The following is a 20,390-nucleotide window of genomic DNA, read 5'->3' on the forward strand; positions in this document are numbered from 1 at the left end:
TCAAAGCTCGCCCCGCTCCCCCTTCATCGGTCATTTTTCTCCCTCTGTCATGCATGGTGGTTGTGCATCTACCAGGGAGGTCACGAGAGGGGTGAGTTTGTTCATTCCTTCTCTATCTCGCAGCCATATCATTGATCTTGCTTGCTATAGCGCTAATTTTGATTTGGAAAAGTAGATCCTGATTAAACTTTGTATAGATTTGTGGTGCACGGATGGAATTGTTTGATGCTGCTTGAGGAGGTAATAAATCTTTCTAGAGGCCCAAAGATTCAGTTCACCTTTCTAGGTATTTCATTTTTAGGCTTGCATTATTTCTAGAGGCCCAAAGTTTCGGTTCGCATTCGCCAGCAAGCGGCCTTGCTACCCATGCCGGTGTCGACCTCAACTTGGAAGCACCGACGTCGGAGGGGTTCCCGGGGCTTGGTCTCTACAGAGCCTTCCTTCAGAGCAACGATGACGAGCACCTCTCTTGGTGCGTGAGGGGCTCCGGGCTCCCTCCCTATCGTGAATGACTTCCGTGATGAGTTAGCTCATGCTTTGTTTCATGGAGTATATTTTTTTGTGAAGCTTGATTGACGACTTGTATGTTTAAGTGGGAAATCTCATTTGTATGGACAAAGTAAAATTTATCATGTTTTGCATGCTTGATTTGTAAAGATGCTTTGTTTATGTCAATTGTGAGCGGGAGGAGACCACACAAGAGCCGACCACACCAAATCCGGCAGGAAATAGGGTCCAAAGTAGTCAAATGATTGAGAAAGAGAATTTATTGTCAATCTAACTCTGCCATCCATACACCTCTTTGGTTTAGAGTTAGTTGAGGGTTAGAATCTAACTCTAATCTCTAACCGAGTTAGAGCTCTCCTCGTCTCGGTTCATCGCCATCATACTTTCGCCATTCCTGTGTTTTCAGTATCCTGTGAATCAAAGAGGACCTTAGACTGGTTTAGGTCCGGTCGTTTTTTATAAACGTGTTATGTCCAAAATTTAATGAACGTGCTCCGGTTCTACGAAAATAATCCGGTTTCATGTAGTAATTTATTTATTTATTTATTCTTCTGCGGGGGGTTTGCATCTAATTCGTGAGGTCTGAAATGTAAAGTACGCCGGCATATGCTCCGAGTCATGCATGCACTACGACCCAGATGCTCTATGTGCCACATGTCGGTGAAAGGGAGCACATGGAAATAGCCTAGGAGTACATATAGGAAGATAAATGCGTGAAAAAAATATGTACTATGAAGCGTAGCTGCGGTTCGAAAAGGAGACCTAAAGTGATGACAGGTAGTGGTCACACGCACCCAACTAGTGGTACTAGACATACGACTAGTTTTTCCCTAAAAATAAGAGGTACGAGTGCTCAGTACTCCCATTCTATCAACTCGAGTCCCACCTGACAACAGCATCCGTGCTACAGCTAGCTCTTCTCCCTCGTTTCTCTCTTCTAATTCTAAACTTATCCGATGCCCGGTGGGCTGGGTGGGGATTTGTCGACGGTCGGTTTGCTCAACTGCGGCCCCACCTCATAGTGAAAACATCACGACTAGAATAAAAATGCCAGATACTCCCTCTGTTCCTAAATATAAGCCTTTTTAGATATTTCAAATGGAATACAACATACGGATGTATGTAGACATACTTTAGAGTGTAGATTCATTCGTTTTGCTCCGTATATATGTAGTCACTTGTTGGAATCTCTAGAAAGACTTATATTTGGGAATAGAGGGAGTACTATACTAATAAAACATTAAGGCCACGAGGCGATGCAGTGCTGGTTATAGGAGGAAAGAAGAAGAGATGCATCCATCGATGCCGTCCACCTCCTCGACTCAGGGCGCCAGCCCACCGAATGGCGGATGTGTAGGTCGACAGTTTCTTGCATGGCGAGGCACTGCACGGCTAGTGCGGCCTCGAGGTGCACATTCTTTGCCGCGACCTCCAGCACCTGCAGGGCCACCAGGGCTTGAAAGAGTTCGTCACCATGGAGGCCGATAAGGGTGGCATGCAATGAGGAGCCTGGGCGCGCGGGCTGGAGCAGTACGGCAAGGTCATCCGCGCGCTTCTTGATGGCGGTGAACTTGCGGATGGAGTGGACCATCATGTCGTCCATGGGAGATGCGAAACCGGCATCGGCGAGGGCTACGACGCCATCGGTCGCCAGCACCATTTGGAAATGTTGCACGGTGCGGAGCCGCAGGCCGGCGTCTTGGATGATTTGGCACAACCGACTGCCGCTCGTGAACATCGCCTCCATAGGTGCTTGTGGCTTCTGGTCACTTGGTCTTGGATTGGAGTGAGAAGTGTTGCGCAGAGACTAGGATTAGTTGGATTGGAGTGGTGGGGCATGCGAGAGTCCTGGATTAGGGGGTGTCCGGATAGCCGGACTATGACCTTTGGCCGGACTCCCGGACTATGAAGATACAAGATTGAAGACTTCGTCCCGTGTCCGGATGGGATTTTCCTTGGCATAGAAGGCAAGCTTGGCGATACGGATATGTAGATCTCCTCCCGTTGTAACCAACTTTGTGTAACCCTAGCCCTCTCCGGTGTCTATATAAACCAGAGGGTTTTAGTCCATAGGACGAACAACAATCATACCGTAGGCTAGCTTCTAGGGTTTAGCCTCTCTGATCTCGTGGTAGATCTACTCTTATACTACCCATATCATCAATATTAATCAAGCAGGAGTAGGGTTTTACGTCCATCGAGAGGGCCCGAACCTGGGTAAAAACATCGTGTCCCTTGTCTCATGTTACCATCCGCCTAGACGCACAGTTCGGGACCCCTACCCGAGATCAGCCGGTTTTGACACCGACATTGGTGCTTTCATTGAGAGTTCCTTTGTGTCGTCACCTTTAGGCCCGATGGCTTCTTCGATCATCAACAACGACACGGTCCAGGGTGAGACTTTTATCCCCGGACAGATCTTCGTATTCGGCGGCTTTGCATTGTGGGCCAATTCACTTGGCCATCTAGAGCAGATCGAAAGCTACGCCCCTGGCCATCAGGTCAGACTTGGAAGTTTGAACTACACGGCTGACATCCGCGGAGACTTGATCTTCGACGGATTCGAGCCACAGCCGAGCATGCCGCACTGTCATGATGGGCATGATCTAGCTCTATCGCCGGACAGTGCCCAGAGGGCCGCTCAGGTGTCCACTCCGACCCTTAGCTCGGAGCCGACTGCGCCGATCGAGGACGAGTGGCTGGACCGCGCCTCGGGGGCTGCAATCTCTACGGCGATCGAGCCGAACACTAGTCTTGTCCTTCGCGAAGCTCGCGACTCCAAAGTGTCGGCCTCCTTTCCGGACTCTGATCCTTCCGTGCCCCTGCCGATCGAACCCGAATGGGCGCCGATCATGGAGTTTGCCGCAGCGGACATCTTTTAGCACTCGCCCTTTGGCGACATCCTGAATTCACTACAGTCTCTCTCTTTATCAGGAGAGCCCTGGCCGGACTATGGCCAGCAAGGTTGGGATGCGGACGACGAAATTCGAAGCCCACCCACCACCCACTTCGTAGCCACTATCGATGATTTAACCGACATGCTCGAATTCGACTCCGAAGACATCGATGGTATGGACGCGGATGAAGGAGACGACCAAGAACCAGCGCCTATAGGGCACTGGGCAGCCACCTCGTCATACGACATATACATGGTGGACACCCCAAAAGAAGGGAATGGCGATGGAACAACGGAGGATGACCCCTTCAAGAAACAGCCTAAGCGTCAGTGTCAGCGGCGCCACTCTAAATCCCGCCAAAGCAAAAATGGTGATTCCGGCACGGGAGATAACAACACCCCGGATAGTGCGGAAGACAACCCCCTCCAGCAGGATTTAGCATAGGAGGATGGAGAAGCCAGCCCTCATGAGAGAGCGGCAGACAGAGAGGTCGAGGACGATAATTACATGCCTCCCTCCGAAGATGAGGCAAGCCTCGACGACGATGAATTTGTCGTGCCTGAGGATCCCGTCGAACAAGAGCATTTCAAACGCAGGCTTATGGCCACGGCAAGCAGCCTCAAGAAAAAATAGCAACAGCTTAGAGCTGACCAAGACTTGCTAGCCGACCGATGGACTGAAGTCCTTGTGGCCGAAGAGTATGAACTCGAACGCCCCTGCAAGAGCTACCCAAAGTGCAGGCTGCTACCCCGATTAGAGGAGGAAGCAACTAAACCTACATCACCAGCGTATGATGCAGCCGACCAGCCACCTCGTGGCCGCGACAGAGAGGCCTCTCGGCCATCAACTCAAGCCGCACCCTGGCGCCGCTCAAAAAGTACCTAGGCACGGGGAAATGCGCCAGACCTGCGAGACATATTGGAGGACAAGGCAAGGCAAACAAGATACGGATCACGTGGGTGCCCCACGACACGTGATGATAACCTTCACGCCAGATATGGCAAATACGGCCAGGCCGAACACAACAGACAAAGCTCATCCGAGCTACGTCGTGATATAGCCCATTACAGAGGCGCCGCACACCCACTATGCTTCACAGATGAAGTAATGGATCATCAAATCCCCGAGGGTTTTAAACCTGTAAACATCGAATCATACGATGGCACAACAGATCCTGCGGTATGGATCGAGGATTATCTCTTCCATATCCACATGGCCCGCGGTGATGATCTACACGCTATAAAATACCTCCCACTCAAGCTTAAAGGACAGCTCAGCATTGGCTTAAAAGCTTGCCGGCAGAGTCAGTTGGTTGCTGGGAGGACCTGGAATCCGCATTCCTTGACAATTTCCAGGGCACCTATGTGCGACCACCAGACGCCGATGACCTCAGCCACATAATTCAGCAGCCAAAGGAATCGGCCAGACAATTCTTGACATGGTTCCTAACCAAGAAAAATCAAATAGTCGACTGCCCAGACGCAGAGGCCCTTGCAGCCTTCAAACATAACATCCGTGACGAATGGCTTTCCCGGCACCTACGACAGGAAAAGCCGAAATCCATGGCAGCCCTCACGACACTCATGACCCGCTTTTGCGCGGGAGAAGACAGCTGGCTAGCTCGTAGCAATAACATGACCAAGAGCCCTGGTAATTCGGATACCAAGGACAACAATGGCAGGTCGCGTCGCAATAAGCACAAGCGCCTCATTAACAGCGACATCACTAAGGATGCGGCAGTTAATACCGGATTCAGAGGCTCTAAACCCGGTCAGCGGAAAAAACCATTCAAAAGAAATACTCCGGGCCCGTCCAGTTTAGACCGGATACTCGATCGCTCGTGCCAGATACACGGCACCCCCGAACAACTAGCCAATCACACCAACAGGGATTGTTGGGTGTTCAAGCAGGTAGGCAAGTTAAGTGCCGAAAACAGAGACAAGGGGCTACATAGCGATGATGAGGAGGAGCCCCGGTCCTCGAACAACAAAGGACAGAAGGGTTTTCCCCCACAAGTGTGGACAGTGAACATGATATACGCAACCCACACCCCCAAGAGGGATCGGAAGCGTGCACTCAGGGACGTATATGCGTTAGAGCCAATTGCCTCAAAGTTCAACCCATGGTCCTCCTACCCGATCACCTTTGATCGAAGGGACCACCCCACTAGCATCCGTCACGGTGGATTCGCCACATTGGTTCTAGACCCAATCATTGATGGATTTCACCTCACTAGAGTCCTCATGGACGGCGGCAGCAGCCTGAACCTGCTTTATCAGGATACAGTGCGAAAGATGGGCATAGATCCTTCAAGGATTAAACCCACAAAAATGGCCTTTAAAGGTGTCATACCAGGTGTAGAACCCAGCTGTACAGGCTCAGTTACACTCGAAGTGGTCTTCGGATCCCCGGATAATTTCGGAAGCGAGGAGTTAATCTTCGACATAGTCACATTCTGCAGTGGCTATCACGCCCTACTCGGGCGAACTGCATTTGCAAAGTTCAATGCGGTGCAGCACTATGCATACCTCAAGCTGAAGATGCCAGGCCCTCGAGGAGTCATTACGGTCAATGGAAACACCGAACGCTCTCTCTGAACAGAGGAGCACATGGCAACCCTCGCGGTGGAAGTACAAAGTAGCCTCTCAAGGAAATTCTCTAGTCTGGCTGTTAAACGTCCGGACACCGTCAAGCGCGCCCGAAGTAACCTACAACAAGACCGTCTGGCACGTTCCGAGCAAGCATAGCAGTGCGGCCCCAACCCCAGCCCTCGCGAGATTACGAAACCAGTACCACGCGTACATAATTACGCTCTGGAAATACCATAGGCATAAGGGGAGGGGCACAACCACGGCACACCCAGAATGCGGCTCAACTGCACTAGGGGCTCCCGATTTTGACATTTCTCTTTTCTTACTTTCAGGACTCCACTATTCGGAAGGCCTGTGCGGAAGTACAATCGCCGAACACACGATGCAACAGCCAGGGAGACAACAAGCCACGTCGAATGTCCAGGTGGTCTCTATAACGAGCTAAATACCTGTCTTACTTAAAGTCTCGTAGCTTGCCCTTGGAGGGGGACATGTCAAATAATGCCATCTCTTGCTTATCGCACTATTTGTATCGTTCTGCTTTCATAGCATCCCTTTAATAAACAATACATAGCTCTTGTCTATTATTGCATTCATTTTTTATGTAAATATGTTTAGTCATGACATTATGCAACCGTACACTTTGGTACGGCCAACACACCAGGGGCTTAAGTACCCCAGAATACGGTGTGAGAATACCGAACACTCTCATGAGTGCGGCACCCCGAACTTATAGCATATATGCATCGGCTCCGAATCATGTCTTGGGTCAATAGTTGGGTTTGCCCGGCTCCCATGTTTTGGTACCTCACGTTCCGCTATATCGGCTAAGGTAGCACTGGGAGAACTACTGCGATTGTGCCCCAGTTGAGCTGGGTTAACACCTCAGTAGAGAAAGCTAAAACTTACCGTCATGATAGGGCGAGAGCTGGTCGCTATGCGAGAGGTTTTTCGAGTCCCTAAAGACTTATGCCGCTTAGAGCGAGGAGCTGGCTTTGTCCGGCCTAGGCGTGGATAGCGCCCCGAACTCGGTCTTCCGAATACTAGGGGCCTCACCGAAATTTAAAATTATAGAATTCTATGGCTAAGTGAGAGTGATAAAGCATTATAAGTCGGATTGCCTTGTTCGTTGTGCTGAGCGCCTCCCTCGAAGGACCCAAGAATGGGAACAAGAGCGCTCAGGTTTATCAAGAACACCCCAGCACTCGTGGCATGGGGGTAGAAGCCGACGACTTGCATCTCTCAGATTTAATAAACGGCTGCATAGAAGGTAATATTTTAAATTCAAAAAGCGTTGCTTACCGCATATGAACAAGTTTTCAGCGCACAGGATAAACACGAGCGAGTTTACTCAAAAATTAAATCCTTGGAACATTCGTTCGCTACAAGGCGGGCACCCTTCAGGATGCCCTCATAATACATCTCGGGCCTGCGATGCTCCTTCCCCTCCGGTGGCCCTTCTGTCACCAGCTTCTCAGCATCCAGCTTGCCTAGTGCACTTTAGCATGGGAAAGAGCCCTACGGGCACCTTCGATTCATACGGAGCGCTTGACGACTTCAAGCCGCGGACAGGCATCCACCAGCCGCCTCACCAGCCCAAAGTAGCGTCCAGGCAGGACCTCCCCAGGCCACAGCCGGCCTATAAGGCCCTTCATGGCCTGTTCGGCCACCTTATGGAGCTCGACCAGCTGCTTCAGCTGGTCGCTCAAGGGGACCGGGTGCCCGGCCTCAGCATACTGGGACCAGAGCACCTTCTCCGTCGAGCTCCCTTCTTCGGCTCGATAGAATGCTGCAGCATCGGACACACTGCCGGGCAGATCTGCGAATGCTCCTGGAGAGCTCCGAATTCGGGTAAGTAACAAGTAATTCACATTCACATGCTTGCTTTGCATAAAGAATGCCTTACCCGCCGCTATCTTCTTCATTGCCTCAATTTCCTGGAGGGCCTTTTGGGCTTCGGCGTTGGCAGATTTGGCGCTTTCAAGTGCCGAGGCAAGCTCGGACTCTCGAGTCTTTGAGTCAAGCTCTAAACTCTCATGTTTTTTGTTAGGACCCCGACTCAATGCCACATCGATCTAGCATGTAACACCTCATATCACTTTGCGGCCTCACGCACGGTATTCCCACGGGTGTCGCCTTACCTTTGCCCGGGACCGTTTGCATCTTTTGGCACACGTATATGATAGTGTCGCTAGCATCCATATGATAAGGAGCCCGGGCTGACATGGCTAGTCGTAAACCCGAAGTGGCACAAACTTACAGGGACAGGCATCCATGACCCAACATCGAACGTGTCGGTCATCAGCGAGTGAATCCAGGCTGTAGCACTGGGCTAGCAGGACTCCGGTGAACCGGGCTGTAGCGGGCTAACAGGACTCCGGTATTCATCGCGTGACATTTCCCCGAAGGGACAGACACAGGAACGAATAAGGACACATGCCGGCCAGCCTAAGTGTCCCGGAGCAGTAGCAAGCTACCATGGCTCAGTGGAAACACTAGGAGACATTTCCCGATAAGAGAGGCTACCAAGGATAAACAACTAGGTTGTCAGATCCCACACATACCAAGCATTTCAATAACATACACACAATATGCTCGATATGTGCAAATACAACATGGCATCACAACATGACTCTACAACTCAAGTATTTATTCAATAGGCTCCGAGGAGCGAGATATTACAAACATGGGTCTCATGACCCAACAATCAGAGCATACAAGTCAAAGCACATGCGGAAGCTTAACATGTCTGAGTATAGACATCTATAAATGAAAAAGGCTGAGAAGCCTGACTATCTACCAGATCCTGCCGAGGGCACAAGATCGTAGCTGAGGTAACAAGCTAAACGTCGAAGTCCACGTGGAACTACTAGTGAGACTGAAGTCTCTCTGCAAAAACATAAATTAAGCAACATGAGTACAAATGTACCCAGCAAGACTTACATTAGAACTAACTACATATGCATCATTATCAACAAAGGGGATGGTGGGGTTTAACTGCAGCAAGCCAGCTTTGACTCGGTGGCTATCCTGAACTACGACTGCAAGTAACTCTTTTGAGGTGGCGCACTTGAGTCCACATATTCACCATATGAATACACCACTATGGATCCGCTCCCGTCTTCCTACGAGAACGCCATCCATAGCACTCACGCTTATCTTGCGTATTTTAGAGTATCCACTTTCACTTGTCTATGAACTGATATAGGCAACCCAGAAGTCCTTTTCCGCGGACACGGCTATTCGAATAGATGATGTTAACCCTGCAGGGGTGTACTTCTTCATACATGTTTCGACCACTTAGCGTCTGCACACGACATGTGCTCGGCAGACTTCAAACGAAAGTCGACGTGGGTGTAGACCACGACCTACCTAAACACTCAAGTCTCTAGTCCAGGTTTATCGCCTATTCGGGTTCCATCCATGAGGAGATCCGGCCGGAGTTTCGCTCACAGCCCCAAACGATGTGAACAGGGTTCCCGAGACACCAAACGGGCGCCCGGTACACCCTGCCACGTGCCTACCGCATCACAGCCCACCCCTCCGGTCAGCGCTGCCCACGGCCTCTAGCATACTACAAACACCAGAAACTACTTGCAACTCCTGGACAGAGGACAAGGGTGAATAAGAAGTCGAGCGGGGTCATATTTCAGGGCCCAATGTATGGTAGTAGTTGAATCATGGATCACAAACATAGAGCTCAGTTCCTGAGGACGGCTTCAATGAGACAACCCACCATGTACTCCTACATGGCCTCTCACCGCTACCTTTACCAAATCGTATTCACACACTTAGCTCACACACAATAGGACATGTTCATACACCTCTGATTCATCCCCGATGAATCAGACCTGACTCAACTCTAAGCAGTAGCAGGCATGACAAACAAGCATGAATGAGTAGGCACAACAGGGCTCAAACAACTCCTACTCATGCTAGTGGGTTTCATCTATTTACTGTGGCAATGACAGGTCATGCAGAGGATAAAGAGGTTCAGCTACCGCAGCAAGTAACAGTTGAATCGTTGTTGTCCTAATGCAGTAAAAGAGAGCAGGAGCGAGAGAGTAGGATTGTATCGGAATGAACAAGTGGGTTTTGCTTGCCTGGCACTTCTGAAGATAATATAGTTCTTCATCGGTGTCATCGATCACATCGCCGGTACACGTCTATCGAGAGGGGACAATTACCGGCAAACAAGGAAGAACACAATCAATGCAATGCGACAATATGATGCATGAATGTGACATGGCAATCTGATGTGATTTGTGCTGATGCAACTAAACCAGATTAAATGAAGTTGGTTTGAATCTAGGATTCAAATTCAAACTCCACATGTGGTTATTTAAATGCCATTTAATTGAATTGTGCTAAACAGCAGCTATAAGTTGTTCTAACATGCATGAAAATGGTACAGATGGATAGATTGGATTTTTCTGATAATTTTTCACATATAATTTATTTAATTTGGAGTTACGGTTGAATTTCTATGATTTTTTGAAGTTTGGCATATTTTCTGGATTTTTCTGAATAAAAATAAACCCAGAAACCATTACTGCGTCAGCCTGACATCATCATGACGTCAGCAGGTCAACAGGGGCTGGTCCGGGTCAAACCTGACCAGTGGGGCCCACTGGTCAGTGACTTAGGTGACTAACAGAGTTAATTAACTCTAACTAATCAAATTAATAGCCATGGGGCCCACTGTCAGTGTCAGCAGGGGTAATTAGTTTAACTAATTTAATTAGTACTAATCCTAATTAACTAACAGGGCTGGGCCCCACCTGTCATTGAGTCAGGGGCGTCCAACTGGGGTCAAACCCGCCGGACTTGGTCCACGGCTCGTCGCCGGTGAAGCCCGAGACGGCGAAGGGGGTCAGAATTCCTCCTCCGGCGACCAAATGGCCGGCGGAGGGCGTCTACGTGACGCAGGTGCTCGTCCGCGTCGAGTAGTGGCAGCGGCTGGGCCTAACATGGCCGGAGTCGTCACCGGCATCGACCGTGGCGGTCGCCGGAGCTCGGGCGAGCTCGGGGTCGAGGCTTCGGAGGTGGCGAGTGGGCACTGGCGATCTCGGGCGGCCGGAGATGGGGAAGATGGCGTGGGCGGCGATGCAGGGCGTCCGGCGAGGCATGGGTTGGTGGAGAGGAAGAGGGGGTCGAGGCGGAGCCTCTGGGCGCAACGATGAGGCGAGGAAGTGGCTATGGCCACGGCGACGCTCGTCAGCGACGACGGACGCGTTCGGTGGCGGAAAGAACAGAGGAGGTGAGAGCGTTTGGGGGGGAGAGAGAGTCCAGGGGGTCAGGGCAGCACCGAGGAGATGACGCAAGGCGTCGTGGTGGCCAGGCGATGCAGACGAGCAGGGTGGTGGCGTGGCGAGCTCGGGCGCGTGCGCCGTGTCCCTCCTCTGCCTACTGGCGCGAGGAGGAAGGCGACAGGGAGGAGGAGGTGGGCTGGGCCTGCCAGCTAGGCCGCCAGGTAGGTTTGGGCCGGGTGAGCTGAGAGGTGAGCGCCAGGTAGGGTTTCTCTCCTCTCTGCTTTTCCTATTTCTGTTTTTTTATTTAATCTTTTGCCACTGTTTTGAATTTAAAATAATCCAAACAATGCCAAAAACTCCTCTGAATATTTTTATTTTGCTAGATGGACTTTTCCAAAAGCTCATAAAATATTTCAGGGGTATTTGAAATTATATTCTAATTATATGAATATAATTCAAATTCAAATAGCTAATGATTTAAATTCAAAATCCCAAAAATAAATCCTTTTAAAATGTTCATTATTTTTGGTTTGGATCAAAACCCTTGCCAAAAATATTAAACATCTAAGAAGAGCATTTTGGAACAATGAATGAGATTTTAGGGTTTTTGCCCTTCTTTTACTTAAGTTTTTGAGGCTTCCAAATTTCCTCAGTTCAAGTTTCAAAAATTTAAACATGATGCAAACACTAGGCAGCACCAGAAGCTAGGGATGTGACAACTCACCCCCACTAAACAAGAATCTCGTCTCGAGATTCAAGCGTAGGGTAAGATGAAGGGGAAACGCAAACTAGTATAATCCTCACGATCCAGGGTGCACTTCAAATGGACGTTGATTCAATCACCATCTTTGTCTTGTCGTCTTGCTCTGAGAACTCCAGCCAATATGACAACGAGAGCAGAAGGGGACTCTAGAAGGATCGATCTTCTCGAAGATCGAACAACTCAGGATCAACTCATGGGACGAGACATTGACACATCTCTCGAGCTGAGACACGAAGCACACATCTAGAGGGATGGAGTGAAACGGATGACGAAGGTTCACTAGGTAGGCAACAATTGCACACCTAAGAGGGTGGTGAACGGTTGTCAACGTAGCGAGGAGTTGAGTTGCCATGATACCACAATGGAACATCCTGGAGGAGGGTGATTCGTAGATTATTACCTTAAGTGGCAAAAAGAATTACCTTTGATATAGAGATCATTGAGACTCTCTATATCAGCCTAAGGCAAATCACAGCAATCGATTGGCGGGGGTCGGTAGAATGGCATACTCGGACTTGGATGATGTGGATTACCTTGTTGAAGACAACGTAATGGATGAATTTGCTTACCAACGGAAATGGGAGGGACCCATGGTAGAATGGCACATTGGCGGTGCAAGCTAGGAACAAAATGCAAATGCTGGGAATGATTCTGGTAACTGGGGAAGAACCCAACAATAGAGAGTGAATTCACTATTTGAAAAGGTCATAGCATTGCCGAGGAAACTGAGAGCACTATACAGTTAATGCCGACGATCAAACCTAGCACTTGCGCGTGCTCTCAAGAACTTGAGCATTTCCATAATCATCAAGATTTTACCAATATCTGTGTCAAGGATCCTGGCAACACAACTTGCTACCATGATGAATGATGATGGATGATGCAGATGCAAAGGAAGATAACACTTTCTCAGATTTCACCCTTGGCGAGGCCAAGGGAACGAAATCTGGATGATCGACCGAGAGACATTTAGCACTCCGCTTCTAATGTTCTCCTTGATGTGCTAGTGTAACCCATTCATAGAAATGGTCTGGTATCTAGAACATCAAGTAAAGGTCGGACTTCGGAAACACAAAAATCCATAAGGAACTACTAGGGAGGTAAATCCTACGAAATCCTTATGGGGAGGTGGCCAACTTCTTCAATCAAGATACTACAATAATAGGTCTTTCGGCTGGGTGTGTTGGCCATGACATCCACTTTACCGGTTATCGAGGGACCAGTATTATAGTTCTTGGGAAATGTGCCAACCATCATATCTGCCTGAGATTCAGATCTGGTTGGTGTCCGAATAATCCAGACTCATCGAGTCTAGGAAGAAAATGAAAGTTTGCAACACAAATCGACGAGATGACATTGCGAGATTCTCGGGAAATGAACTACGATAGTAAGCTCCAAAACATGAGCTGGTTCTGCTACAACATGTGAACATGTTGTCCAAGACAAGCATGACCACGAAGTAGTCTTATAATAAAAAACTACCGAGTTCAGGAGGGGAACCATCAGCGAGGATATCGAAGTTTTGTACAAATCCGTCTGGTACCTTCGGGACTAGCACTTAGAACTTATTAACCTTGAACAAATCAATCAGTGGCTTGGTGTGCTAGGGACACATATAGAATGGAGGTTGCAAGTCTCCGAACCACAGAATACTTCGCACGTATGCATGACTGATTTGGGATGATTCCAAAGGAAACAACATTGACTTTCTCGAATCCACGGCGGCAACTTGCATCAAATGCACATGAATTAAAAGAAGTCACTACCTTCATCCAAACATATGCTTCATGAACGAAACACAAAGAAATGCTTACACAAGTTTCCAACACTAGGTTGATGTTCAGCATGACTCATGGGAGAGACAAAATGCTGCTGATGGGCTCAACAACAACTCATCGGAATTTCCATATCACTGGACTTCCACCATCATGTGAACATGGTGATAGTATTGGTCAGACCAAAAGATGTAATGGTATATGCTCGAGGGATCAACCACGAGTAAGACAACATTACGAGCATCGTTGGTACTGATTTGATTTGACGATAGCCCACGCTCAAATCAAAAGATTGATAAGACAATAGGTCCAGCAGTTGATCAGAAGGATCAATCGATGAAGATATCGTCTTTCTTCAACACACATACAAGATATCCCTTAAGATGAACTAAATCGGACAAGCTTCCATCTTCCAACTCTCCCAGTTGTTGTCTAGCTTAACCAACTAGCTCAGGGATATCCAACACAGATTCTTGGAGAAAGGGTGGTTTACAGGATAAACCAACTTGATCACGAGCTTAACATAACAGTCAGGTGACAACCTGGTGATACTTACGAGAAGATATTCGGAAAATCACGAACCACTGATATGTTACTAAGCTCGAGAACAATCTTGCTTTTGGGGGCAAGACGACATGATCAAATGAGTGAGGACTTGAAATAATTCCTAACTCATCAATCGAAATGTGCACTAGGAAGATGGACAAGGTAGCAGGATCAATCTTAGAATGATGATTCAAGAACCAACACGTTAAGAATGAGGTTATTGTCCATTTAACTACCAAGCAACAAGGTTGCTAGGAGTATTGATTTCACACATCACGATTCACTTGTCGACAATCCGGTTATAACAACACGGGAACCGCGAAATGAATAATGATGGAGAGAAGTATCACTGCACCAAGAATTCATAGGATGGTGTGCAATTCCCATGATAATCTTAATATAAAGATGGTAACACTCCAGGGTGGAACAGAACAAAAACTGGATTGGCATTTTGGTCTACGGAGCACAACTTCTTTGGCCCAATCCTGGATATGGAAGAGGTACTGGAGTTTGTTTCTCCTAGTCATTCCGGATAGAATGGCTTGACGGACCACAAGAATAATAGGCATCGATGAACGAATGCATGCATACTCTTGACTATCAATTGATAGACGAGGGTCAGAAGACAACTAAAGAGGGACAACTCAAAGGAACATACGATTTTCTGAGTGGTGAATGCATGGTTTAGCATGTCGAACGAAGTTCAACATATTTCTTCCGGATAACCCATGCAGAAAGGTAGAACTGGCAGAGCCACAATATATAATGGAGAACTCATCAAGAGCACTCTGGTTGTGATTGTTCAGTTCAACGAGGAACTTCTGCCATAAGTAGTTCATGGTATTTGGAAGAAGAAGATACCACGGACTTCAAGGACTATCGCAAAGGTTACTAATAACCTAAGGGAGCTAGCAATTACTATCAACATGAAGTAAGTAGGGTGAATCTCGGTTCGAAAACCCAGAAGTGAAATGCCTACTAACTAAGTGGCATCACAGGATGCTTACGAGAATGATGGCCAAAATCATCACACTGAGAACAAATCATGGCTAGACCACTAGATGATCCCCTAAGCACTTAGGGTCATAATTATTAACTCCAACATATATGTCGAGGCAATAAAGTACCTCAACTCACTAATTTGTGTGATTAATCTGACCAAAAGAACATCGGGAACGGGAAGAAGGGATTTGCAAATGCATCCAACTATTTAGAAACCTGGGATGACTCAGACAGCATAACGGCTGTAAATGCTCAGAAAAGATTTGAGACATTGCTACAAAAATGGTGGAATAACCACTCAGAAGCACAATATCAAGGTTTGGTGATCAACAATTAACATACGGAAGATAGTAGGAACTGAACTAAGGCTTACGTCCAACAATCTTACAAGTCTACGGATTAGTAACACGTGATCCTGATAGAAAGAAGAGATAGCCTAGTTCCTTAACCCCGTAGAAAAGATAAGATGACTCAGATCAGAAGGGCATGAGGTATAAGGAGTAAAAAGAGCCTTACGTTCCATCCCACAATCAATTCCCTTATATAACTAAAGAATTTCTAGACTCAACTTCGACCAGTTTGGCTTGGTAATCCTACAGGCAGTCAAGCTCTGATACCAACGCTGTCAGGACCCCGACTAAATGCCACATCGATCTAGCATGTAACACCTCATATCACTTTGCGGCCTCACGCACGGTATTCCCACGGGTGTCGCCTTACCTTTGCCCGGGACCGTTTGCGTCTTTTGGCACACGTATATGATAGTGTCGCTAGCATCCATATGATAAGGAGCCCGGGCTGACATGGCTAGTCGTAAACCCAAAGTGGCACAAACTTACAGGGACAGGCATCCATGACCCAACATCGAACGTGTCGGTCATCAACGAGTGAATCCAGGCTGTAGCACTGGGCTAGCAGGACTCCGGTGAACCGGCCAGCCTAAGTGTCCCGGAGCAGTAGCAAGATACCATGGCTCAGTGGAAACACTAGGAGACATTTCCCGGTAAGAGAGGCTACCAAGGATAAACAACTAGGTTGTCAGATCCCACACATACCAAGCATTTCAATAACATACACACAATATGCTCGATATGTGCAAATACAACATGGCATCACAACATGACTCTACAACTCAAGTATTTATTCAATAGGCTCCGAGGAGCGAGATATTACAAACATGGGTCTCATGACCCAACAATCAGAGCATACAAGTCAAAGCACATGCAGAAGCTTAACATGTCTGAGTACAGACATCTATAAATGAAAAAGGCTGAGAAGCCTGACTATCTACCAGATCCTGCCGAGGGCACAAGATCGTAGCTGAGGTAACAAGCTAAACGTCGAAGTCCACGTGGAACTACTAGTGAGACTGAAGTCTCTTTGCAAAAACATAAATTAAGCAACGTGAGTACAAATGTACCCAGCAAGACTTACATCAGAACTAACTACATATGCATCATTATCAACAAAGGGGATGGTGGGGTTTAACTGCAGCAAGCCAGCTTTGACTCGGTGGCTATCCTGAACTACGACTGCAAGTAACTCTTTTGAGGTGGCGCACTCGAGTCCACATATTCATCATATCAATACACCACTATGGATCCGCTCCCGTCTTCCTACGAGAACGCCATCCATAGCACTCACGCTTATCTTGCGTATTTTAGAGTATCCACTTTCACTTGTCTATGAACTGATCTAGGCAACCCAGAAGTCCTTTTCCGCGGACACGGCTATTCGAATAGATGATGTTAACCCTGCAGGGGTGTACTTCTTCATACATGTTTCCACCACTTAGCGTCTGCACACGACATGTGCTCGGCAGACTTCAAACGAAAGCCGACGTGGGTGTAGACCACGACCTACCTAAACACTCAAGTCTTTAGTCCAGGTTTATCGCCTATTAGGGTTCCATCCATGAGGAGATCCGGCCGGAGTTTCGCTCACAGCCCCAAACGATGTGAACAGGGTTCCCGAGACACCAAACGGGCGCCCGATACACCGTGCCACGTGCCTACCGCATCACAGCCCACCCCTCCGGTCAGCGCTGCCCACGGCCTCCAGCATACTACAAACACCAGAAACTACTTGCAACTCCTGGACAGAGGACAAGGGTGAATAAGAAGTCGAGCGGGGTCATATTTCAGGGCCCAATGTATGGTAGTAGCTGAATCATGGATCACAAACACAGAGCTCAGTTCCTGAGGACGGCTTCAATGAGACAACCCACCATGTACTCCTACATGGCCTCTCATCGCTACCGTTACCAAATCGTATTCACACACTTAGCTCACACACAATAGGACATGTTCATACACCTCTGATTCATCCCCGATGAATCAGACCTGACTCAACTCTAAGCAGTAGCAGGCATGACAAACAAGCATGAATGAGTAGGCACAACAGAGCTCAAACAACAGCCTGACATCATCATGACGTCAGCAGGTCAACAGGGGCTGGTCCGGGTCAAACCTGACCAGTGGGGCCCACTTGTCAGTGACTTAGGTGACTAACAGAGTTAATTAACTCTAACTAATCAAATTAATAGCCACGGGGCCCACTATCAGTGTCAGCAGGGGTAATTAGTTTAACTAATTTAATTAGTACTAATCCTAATTAACTAACAGGGCTGGGCCCCACCTGTCATTGAGTCAGGGGCGTCCAACTGGGGTCAAACCCGCCGGACTTGGTCCACGGCTCGTCGCCGGTGAAGCCCGAGACGGCGGAGGGGGTCGGAATTCCTCCTCCGGCGACCAAATGGCCAGCGGAGGGCATCTACGTGATGCAGGCGCTCGTCCGCGTCGAGTAGTGGCAGCGGCTGGGCCTAAGATGGCCGGAGTCGTCACCAGCATCGACCGTGGCAGTCGCCGGAGCTCGGGCAAGCTCGGGGTCGACGCTACGGTGGCCGGGGAGGCTCGTGCGAGGCACCTACGTGCTCTAGGCAGCGCGGGGAGGAAGCTGAGCACGACAGCCGGACCACTAGGTGGCCGGAGGCACGTCGGTGGCGGTCACAGGCGGCGGCGGGTTTCGGTCATCGGCAAAACGGCGACTAGAACTAGCAAACGTCGCAGAGACAAAGGGAAAACGGTGTAGAAGCTCACGGGGATCGTGTAGGGCTGGTCGGCGAGCTCGGGGAGGCTTCGGAGGTGGCGAGCGGGCACCGGCGATCTCGGGCAGCCGGAGATGGGGAAGATGGCGTGGGCGGCGATGCAGGGCGTCCGGCGGGGCATGGGTTGGTGGAGAGGAAGAGGGGGTCGAGGCGGAGCCTCTGGACGCAACGACGAGGTGAGGCAGTGGCTGTGGCCACGGCGACGCTCGTCGGGGCGACGGACGCGTTCGGTGGCAGAAAGAACAGAGGAGGTGAGAGCATTTGGGGGGAGAGAGAGAGTCCAGGGGGTCGGGGCAGCGCCGAGGAGATGACACGAGGCGTCGCGGTGGCCAGGCGATGCAGACGAGCAGGGTGGTGGCGTGGCGAGCTCGGGCGCGTGCGCCGTGTCCCTCCTCTGCCTACTGGCGCGAGGAGGAAGGCGACAGGGAGGAGGAGGTGGGCTGGGCCTGCCAGCTAGGCCGCCAGGTAGGTTTGGGCCGGGTGAGCTGAGAGGTGAGCGCCAGGTAGGGTTTCTCTCCTCTCTGGTTTTCCTATTTCTGTTTTTTTTTATTTAATCTTTTGCCACTGTTTTGAATTTAAAATAATCCAAACAATGCCAAAAACTCCTCTGAATATTTTTATTTTGCTAGATGGACTTTTCCAAAAGCTCATAAAATATTTCAGGGGTATTTGAAATTATATTCTAATTATATGAATATAATTCAAATTCAAATAGCTAATGATTTAAATTCAAAATCCCAAAAATAAATCCTTTTAAAATGTTCATTATTTTTGGTTTGGATGAAAACCCTTGCCAAAAATATTAAACATCTAAGAAGAGCATTTTGGAACAATGAATGAGATTTTAGGGTTTTTGCCCTTCTTTTACTTAAGTTTTTGAGGCTTCCAAATTTCCTCAGTTCAAGTTTCAAAAATTTAAACATGATGCAAACACTAGGCAGCACCAGAAGCTAGGGATGTGACATTTTTTTACAAGAGCATTGAGCTCTTGCCACACCTCCGCCACCCGCACCTCTTGTTTCTCTCGCTCGGTGCGCTCCATGGCCGCATTGTCTTCGGCCTTGGACATTGCTTCCTTCAGGGTCGCCACCTCGGTTGTGGCCCCTGTAACATTCACGTTGGTCCTATCATTATTTGCAACCAGGTATTTTTATATATACTTACATAAGATGCTACCTACCTTCCTTGTCCTCGAGTTGCTTCTTGGCAAGGCCGAGCTCATTCTCGGACCGCTCGAGGCTCTGCTTTAATGCATCGACCTCCGTTGTCAGTGTGGCAGAGGTCAGCAGCGTAGCCTGCATTCCCATATTGACATATTTATGTTAGACTCCTGCATATATCTTTTTAGATCCTTAGTACGGCTTTTCTTTCCGAACACCAAACTGAGCATCAGGGGCTAATGTCTATGCGGTAATATTTTTACATGATTTAAATACATACCTCAAAGCCTGTTAGAAGGCTGGCACAGGCTTCTGTCAGCCCGCTCTTGGCGGACTGACCCTTCTGGATCACCGCACTCATAATAGTGCGGTGCTCCTCATCGATGGAGGCGCCGTTAAGCACCTCCAACAAATTGTCCGGTGCCTCCGGTTGGACGGAGGCCAGCGGCGTCGTAGGCTTGCCCTTCTTACGAAGGGGCCACCTGCTGGACTCCGGAACCACTAAAGGTTCCGGTGCGGAGTCCAGCCCAGGACCGGACTTAGAGCCCTTTGGGGTTTTGTCCCCTTTGCGCCTGCAATCCGGAAGGTCGCCTTGTGGCGCCTCCGGGGCTACCTCCTCCTAGCCCGTACCCTTTTGGGACTCCACCTAGGCATCGTCCGTGGGGCGAGGGGAGGTAGCGATCGGGAGTGAAAGACTATTCACATCCGACGAATCCAGGGATCCGCTCGATGAAGCGTCGAGCTGGGCCTTGGGCGGACTGCATGATTATGTGCGGCGTTAGAAGATACTA

The sequence above is a fragment of the Triticum aestivum genome, chromosome 7B, assembly GCF_018294505.1.
Source record: "Triticum aestivum cultivar Chinese Spring chromosome 7B, IWGSC CS RefSeq v2.1, whole genome shotgun sequence".
In the NCBI taxonomy this organism is placed as follows: Eukaryota; Viridiplantae; Streptophyta; class Magnoliopsida; order Poales; family Poaceae; genus Triticum; species Triticum aestivum.